Source organism: Aegilops tauschii, chromosome 3, assembly GCF_002575655.3.
Source record: "Aegilops tauschii subsp. strangulata cultivar AL8/78 chromosome 3, Aet v6.0, whole genome shotgun sequence".
NCBI lineage: Eukaryota > Viridiplantae > Streptophyta > Magnoliopsida > Poales > Poaceae > Aegilops > Aegilops tauschii.
In genome coordinates, this window is record NC_053037.3 from 304,664,716 (window position 1) to 304,673,481 (window position 8,766).

At 47.3% G+C, this 8,766-nt stretch overlaps 1 pseudogene; it reads left to right on the plus strand.

Annotated features, from left to right (window-relative positions):
- The first annotated feature begins 6,810 nt into the window (after positions 1 to 6,810).
- Positions 6,811 to 7,765, plus strand: LOC109783139 (uncharacterized; annotated as a pseudogene).
- The last annotated feature ends 1,001 nt before the right edge of the window (positions 7,766 to 8,766 follow it).

The following is an 8,766-nucleotide window of genomic DNA, read 5'->3' on the forward strand; positions in this document are numbered from 1 at the left end:
GTAGTTCTCCATTGACAATGGTCATTGATTTGGACCGCCGGGTTATCTGCCTGGCCAAGGTTTCATCCTCAGGTAACTCGCCTCGGGTCATATACGCCAAATATGGAACTGTCCAATCAGGAATTACATGAAGAGCCGCCACCAATTGTGCTTCTGGGTCAGGAATAGCAAGATCTTCCTTTGTAGGCAACTTGACTGAGGGGTTCTATAGAATATCTAAGAAAGTATTAGGTGGCACCGGCTTACGCTGAGAGCCTAACCGGCTTAAAGCATCAGCCGCCTCGTTCTTCCTTCGATCAATATGCTCAACCTGATAACCCTTGAAGTGACCCGCAATAGCATCGACCTCTCGACGATAAGCCGCCATGAGTGGATCCTTAGAATCCCAAGTACCAGAAACTTGTTGAGCTACCAAGTCTGAGTCGCCAAAACACCTCACCCGGCTTAAGTTCATCTCCTTAGCCATCCGAAGACCGTGGAGCAAGGCCTCATACTCAGCTGCATTGTTAGTACAAGGGAACATCAACCGGAGAACATAACAAAATTTATCACCTCGAGGGGAAGCTAGCACAACTCCAGCCCCCGAGCCTTCCAATTGCCTGGACCCATCAAAGTGAATAGTCCAATACGTGTTATCTGGCTTTTCTTTAGGCATATGCAGCTCTGTCCAGTCAGTGATGAAATCCACCAGTGCTTGAGACTTGATAGCCGTGCGAGGCATATACTTCAAACCATGAGGTCCAAGCTCGATGGCTCACTTGGCTATCTGACCTGTGGCTTCTCTATTTTGAATAATATCCCCAAGGGAGCAGAACTGACCACAGTGATTGGGTGACCCAAGAAATACTGTTTAAGCTTCCGACTGGCCATGAACACCCCATATACAAGTTTCTGCCAGTGCGGATACCTCTGCTTGGACTCAATGAGAACCTCACTGATGTAGTAAACCGGCCTCTGAACCGGATATTCCTTGCCTGCCTCCTTTCGTTCCACCACAATAGCTACGCTGACAGCACGGGCATTAGCAGACACATATAACAACAACGGCTCCGTATCAATAGGAGCGGCAAGAACGGGCGGCTCCACCAGCTGTTTCTTCAAGTCCTCAAATGCTGCATTAGCGGCATCACTACAAACAAAATTATCTATCTTTTTCATCATCTGATACAGAGGGATAGCCTTCTCCCCCAACCGGCTTATGAACCGGCTTAAAGCCGCAATACGACCCGCCAGATGTTGAACATCATTGATACACGCCGGCTTAGCCAAAGAAGTAATGGCTTTGATCTTCTCCGGATTAGCTTCAATGCCTTTGTTAGAAACCAGAAAACCCAAGAGCTTGCCAGCCGGCACACCAAAAACACACTTGGTTGGGTTAAGCATCATCTTATAAACCAAGAGATTATCAAAGGTTTCCTTCAAATCATCTACCAAGGTCTCCTTCTTTCTGGATTTCACTACAATATCATCCACATAAGCATGAACATTGCGCCCAATATGATTATGAAGACAATTCTGCACACATCGCTGGTAAGTTGCCTGGGCACTCTTGAGCCCAAAAGGCATAGACACATAGCAGAAGGCTCCAAAGGGAGTTATAAAAGCTGTCTTCTCCTGGTCCTTAACTGCCATCTTGATCTGATGATAACCAGAATAAGCATCCAAAAAACTCAAACGCTCACAACCCGCCGTAGCATCAATGATCTGATCAATACGAGGGAGAGCAAAAGGATCAGCCGGACAAGCCTTGTTTAAATCTGTGTAGTCCACACACATACGCCAAGTGCTGTTCTTCTTAAGTACCAGCACCGGGTTAGCCAACCACTCAGGATGAAAGACTTCAACAATAAAATCAGCCGCCAAGAGCCGGGCTACCTCTTCACCTATGGCCTTACACCTCTCCCAATTGAAACGACGAAGAAACTGCTTGACCGGCTTAAACTTGGGATCAATATTAAGAGTGTGCTCAGCGAGTTCCCTCGGTACACCTGGCATGTCAGAAGGTTTCCATGCAAAGATGTCCTGGTTCTCACGGATGAACTCGATGAGCGCGCTTTCCTATTTTGGATCTAGATAAGCACTGATGCTGAACTGCTGAGATGAATCGCCAGGAATGAAGTCAACTAGCTTGGTATCATCTGCCGATTTAAACTTCAACGCCGGGTCATGCTCCGTAGTTGGCTTTTTCAAAGATGTCATGTCAGCCGGGTCGACATTGTCTTTGTAAAATTTCAACTCCTGTGTTGCGCAGACCGACTCGGCATAGGCTGCATCACCTTCCTCGCACTCTAAAGCTATCTTCTGGCTTCCGTGCACCATGATGGTTCCCTTGTAACCCGGCATCTTGAGCTGCAGATAAACATAACAAGGCCTTGCCATGAACTTAGCATAAGCCGGCCGTCCAAACAGAGCATGATAAGGGCTCTTGATTTTCACCACTTCAAAGGTTAATGTCTCCGACCTAGAGTCATGATCATCTCCAAAAGCAACTTCCAGAGCTATCTTACCAACCGGGTATGCCGACTTACCAGGCACCACGCCGTGAAAAACAGTGTTCGATGGCTTCAGATTCTTATCAGTCAACCCCATGCGACGGAAAGTTTCATAATAAAGGATATTGATGCTGCTACCTCCATCCATGAGTACCTTAGTGAACTTATATCCTCCAACCTGAGGTGCGACCACAAAAGCCAGGTGACCCGGATTATCAACACGGGGCGGGTGATCCTCACGGCTCCACACAATGGGTTGCTCCGACCAGCGCAAGTAACAGGGAACTGCCGGTTCAACGGCATTCACAACCCTTTTATGAAGCTTCTGATCCCGCTTGCATAAACTTGTGATGAAGACATGGTACTGCCCACTGTTCAACTGCTTCGGGCTACTCTGATACCCAGATTGTTGCTGCTGACTCCCCTGACCAGACTGTTGATGAAAACCTCCCTGGTTACCTTGGTTGCCCTGGTGACCCTGCAAACCGGAGTTAGAGCTACCACCACCCTGACCCGGACCATAAGAACCAGGACCTGAGCCGCCACCTGGCCCATGATTATACTGGAACAAGTTGGAATTTTTGAACTCTCTCATAGTGTAGCAGTCCTTCCAAAGGTGCGTGGATGGCCTGTCCCGCGAACCATGCTTTGGACAAGGCTGATTTAACATCTGCTCCAGATTTATACTCGACCCTCCTGCCCGAGGGGGTGGCTTTCCTTTACGACGCTGACCATTGTTTTGCGCATTGGTATTGGCCACCAAATCTGAATTATCAGCCTTACGTTTACCGTTACTCCCCTGATTCACCGGGTTATGATGCTGGTTTCTAGTGTTGCCACTCTTGTTTCCCTTTCCCGGCTTATCATCATCAGACTCGGGGTCCATGATACCATCAGAGTCGGCGTATTTAACTAGAGCTGCCATGAGCGTCCCCATGTCATTGCAGTGGCGTTTGAGTCGCCCTAATTTATGCTTCAAAGGTATGAAACGACAATTGCTTTCTAACATTAGGACTGCCGAATCAGCCTTGATACGATCCGACGAGTGCAGAATTGCTGAGACCCGGTGCACCTAGTGGGTTGTCGACTCACCCTCTTCTTGAACACAAGGAGCCAAATCCACGATTGACATAGGTTGCTTGCACGTGTCTTTAAACTGCTGTATGAATTGGGCTCGTAACTCAGCCCATGATCCAATGGAGTTGGCTGGCAGTCCTTTTAACCAGGTGCAAGCTGTTCCTTCCAACATCATGGTGAACTACTTAGCACATGCCGCCTCATCGACGTCCAGTAACTCCATCGCCATCTCATAACTTTCGACCCACATCTCAGGGGGTAAGTCAGCTGTGTAGTTAGGCACTTTATGAGGACCTTTGAAATCCTTGGGCAGACGTACGTTGCATAGAGCCGACACTAAACACGGCAGACCAGTGCTTCGGGAGGTCACGCCTAACTCCACCGAAGCTGTCGGATAAACCGGAGACGGCTGACGAGCCGTGTTCTGGGCTGCCGGCTCAGGCTAGCGACGTGTTCTCTCCTGATCTATCAGGGCCTGAGTGTTATGGGGCAGGTTATGTCCACGGGGCGGGTTACGACGCTGCTCACTGCCTGACACCGCCGGGGAGTCCATGTGTCTGCTATAACTCCGGCTTGGGCGAGGGGTTGAATGAATTCTCTCACGATTGTAAGAATAAGCCTCCTGCTGCACCAATGCTGTTTGAAGAAGCTCTCTAGCCCTCTGTGTTTCAACCGCGGTTGGAGACTCACCTTCAACTGGAAGAGCCGCCAATCGTGACGCCGCAGCGATCATGTTGTCCAAAGGGTTAGAGTAATGACCCGGTGGTGTCGGCACGTGTTGCGGCGGGATATTGTTCTGACGATGCGGGTCCATCGTGCGTGGCTGAATCGGCGCTTCAGTCCCAGGTGCAACTACTACCCGTTTTACCCCTGGCGGGTCACTGGTCCCCGCACCAGGACTATTGAAGAGGTTCCTTGCCTCGTAAACCGGAGGTAGATGACTTCGGTGCCTTCTCCTCATGACGTCATTCGAAGCGTTCTGATCCAATGAAAGTCGGAAAGACTCGGCCTGAATCCGTTGTGCCTGAGCATCCAGAACCGCTCGTTCCGCCGTCATGCTTGCATCCTCAGCTGCCATGTCCTCCTTAGCTTGAGCTATCTGATCTCGCAATTTTGCAACTTCTGCATTGTGCTAATCTTGGTTCACCGGGTTAACTACCGCCGTCAGCAGTGTTGTCAAAGTGTCTAATAAGTCAGACAAAACCTGAGCCGGCGGGCGCGCAGGGCCTCCTGCCCCGGCTGTCGTTGCCGCTGCTAACCCGGAAATCATTGCTGCTGCTGTTGAAGAATTCTGCACTGACTGTGTACCGGCCATAAAGATCGTAACCCGGTTCGGTGGCTCATAGGGGTCCGGAATACTGTCGCCATCGGAACAACTCCCAAGCCTGCCGTCTTGTAATTGGTACACGGAAGTAGTCTCGCCCGTGGACGACTCACCATCAGAATAAATGGCCGTCTTGCCGCCAGACATGGATCCTTCCAACTCAGCCCCGTGGATAAATCCAACAAAGGCACGCTTCACGGCGGGTTGAACTCGAGCGGGTCGTGCACGTTGAGCCGTCTCGACGATGTCGGTGCAGATGTCCGGCTCAGGGCCCGGCTCGTCGATCTTACCGATTAAGACATGGATTCCGCCGAAGGGGACCCGGTACCCGTACTCAACTGAACCGGCCTCAGGGCCCCAGCCTGCATCGTCGATGTAGAGCTTGCCGCGACGTCTCTTGGTCATCCGGCCCACCGCGTATCCCTTGATCCCTTCGAAGTTGCCCTGTAAGAACTCGAAACCACCGTGCGCTGGCCCCACGGTGGGTGCCAACTGTCGTGGGATTGTCACGGCAGATGTCCTAGTGTGAGGACTTAGTCATGGAGCCATCGCAGCGAGATTAGCTTAAAGGGGTTAAACGGGACAAAGGACACAGGGAGTTTATACTGGTTCATCCCCTTGCGGTGAAGGTAAAGGCCTAGTGCAGTTTGAGGTGATATTGCTTGTGTCTCGATTACCAGGGAGCGAATACGCTTGACCTAGCTTTCGATCTCTTGTTTCTTGCCCTTAACTCGCCGCCAGGTTGTCCCTTTATATATATAGGTTGACGCCCAGTGGCTTACAGAGTCCCGGCCAGCTCATAAACTTATCCGACCCGGTGACTTAACTACAATTCCCTTATAATACAAGTCATACACATATGGCGGTTTGCACCTATGGGCCTTAAGCCGCCCTTGGGCCCTTCATAAATTATCCTCATGAACCGTCATCTTCGATTCCTTCATGGGCATTGCCTTATGAGTCGCCATGGGTATAACCCGGCCCCTCCTAGGCGGGTTAACTTAATAGCCATATCCCCAACACACCCTGTATGCACTCCCCCCTCAACCACCCGTCACCGCCCCTCGCCGGCAGCAAGGTTCGATCCACTCCTTCCCCTCCCATCGCATCTCCTTCCTCTCCACTCCCACCTCCTTCGTCTGCGGACATGCCAGACGGAATCCTTGGGATTCATGTAGAAGCTGATTTAGGGGATTGCCTTAATTTGTGTAGAAACTTTAGTATATATCATGGATTGCTTTGTGTGATGTAGAATTCAAAGTTAGTTGCATGGATTGCTTTGTATATAAATTTTAGTGATAATCTGATTGCTATTGTGTAGAATCTAATATTTGTAGTGCATTTTGATTAGAAATATTTTGAGTGTCTAGAATATTAATGATTTAAGTTCAACTTAATCTGGTAGTGTAGTCTAGAATGTTAGGAATAAATAAAATAAACTCCTATCAACTACTAGTGTAGATTTTTTTATTTGTGTCTCCCTCTGTGGATTTTGTTTATTTGTGTATACAATTACTAGTGTAGAATTATATACTTAGTTTTTAATATGTTTTGTGTAAAATGAACTTGATTTACTAGTGTACAAACTAATTATATATTTAGTTCTCAATATGTTTTGTGTAGAATAGGCAACCACCACCATGTCGAGTGTGCAAGTCAAGGTGCGCAACCAGCCTTGCAAATCGCACGCTGTTTGCCATCTACTTCCAACCGTGTTTTGTTCCTGCAGCGGTAACGCATTATATGAACCTTATAACAATTAGTTCTTTTGTTTGTTGCTATTTCTAGTAATGCTATGTGTGTGTTTTTTTGGTTTTTCTTACACAGATCCTCCCTTACAATGTGAGGCTAGAGTTCAATGAGCTCATTACCGGAGACACTGTGATCTTCGATGCTCCTTGGGGGGGGGGCTGCACTATGGAGGTCGAGAAGAGATGAAAGATATCCTAGATTGGAGGAGATGAATGGGATCGTTTCATCGCCCACATCCATCTCACTCGGGTGAATTGATCAGTTTCTCCCTTAGTAGACAAACTCCAAGGCTTTCTATTATCTACGTCAACTCGGAGGACGTAGATGATGAGGACCCATTTGATGAATTCCTCTATGCCCAAATAATGAGGCCGAGCGAGGATGAGTCAGGCAGCCTCTAGCACATACTTCCTCCACGTGATGACTACGTCGGGATGCCATGCGTGACCCGCCTGACAAGGATGAATGTTAACCTCCATCTCATGGTATGTTACTTAGTGTAGTAATTTGATATGCTTAGTGTAGTAATAATATGATGATATATGCTTAGTTAGTGTAGTAATGCGTGATGCATCATATGTTTAGTGTAGTAATGATGTGATATGCTTTAGGGTAGAATCTGATGATATTCTTTGTGTAGTAATGTGATGATATATGCTTGGTGTAGAATTTGATGATATGCTTAATTAGTGTAGTATATGTGATGCATCATATGCTTATTAGTGTGTAGTAATGTTGTGATATGCTTAGTGTAGAATTTGATGATATACTTAGTGTAGTTATATGATATGCTTAGTAATGTGATATGCGCTTAGTGTAGTAATGTGACATGCTCATTTATCATATATGTTTTTTTCCAGAAATTACCTAAGAGACTAAGCGAGAGTTGTGGCATCGAGCCGGATGAAGCAGGCATTGCTGGAATACGCCTTACCACAAGGGGCTCCATCATCAACGGTGCTTACGCAGTGGACACGGACGGTCACACTGTCTTCAGCGCCGCGGGGTGGAACAACTCCTTGCTAGCAAGAATCTCCAGGTTGGACATGCCATCTTAGTCACCATCAGGAACACTCGACGCCATGACTTGAGGTTGATGACCGTCATTGACCTCATTTAGAAGTATGTGTGTGGCGGGGTCATCAATGCTAAATGAACTGCTTATTAGCGCTATCTACTACTATTTTTCTCGTGTTTGTCAAGAGACGATGATGACGATTGTCATTTTATTAGCGATCTACTGCGTACTGTTTGTGACATTGTCACTTATTAATTTGTAATGTTCTATTAATTGATATTGTCCTACTGTGTAATGTTCTAGTGTGCCTAGTTTTAATGTGAAATGCTAAATGTTACATGGCATGGAAAAAATATTTTATTTTGGCTGCACGAAACGTTTGTGGCGTGCAAAGTACATTGCGTGTCACTAGGTGAGCGAATATAGTGGTGGCGTTGCCGACATGGCACGCCAGCAACATGTATAATACTGCTGACGTGGGCACCAACACCACCACTATTTTTTTAACAATGCCATCATATTGGTGGTGCTGTGTGTCCACGCCAGCAAGGCCATTTTTGCCACGCCATACTTAGGCTTTTCTGCACTAGTGAAAGCATTATGGCGGGTGTTGAATCTCTCAGAGATGGTTATATTTGGAGAGTTGGAAATGGACAAATATTGACATATGGAGATATGCATCGATACCGAATTGCGTGAATAGGAGGATTATTACTCCTAGATGAGGAATCTTCTGACGAAAGTCTCTGACCCTATTGATCAAGTAACGAACATTTGGGAGGAAGATTTGGTGACACAAACATTGTGGCCAATTGATCCTCGTAGTCCTGGCGATCCCTCTCCCTATGCATAATATGCCGGATTTCATTGCCCGGAGCTATAATAAAAACAGTTTGTTTACTGTACTATCAGCTTATTTGGAGGAGTGGACTAAACAACACGGGAGGAAATTGGAATACACAAATGGTATGGGTAGATCCTATTTCGGAGAAGATTTGGAAATTAGATTGTCCGGCGAAAGTAAAAATCTGTATCCGACGTACGCTTCATTGGGACCATACCGTACCATGTTATGCTCGCTAATAGACACATGAAAATTTCTC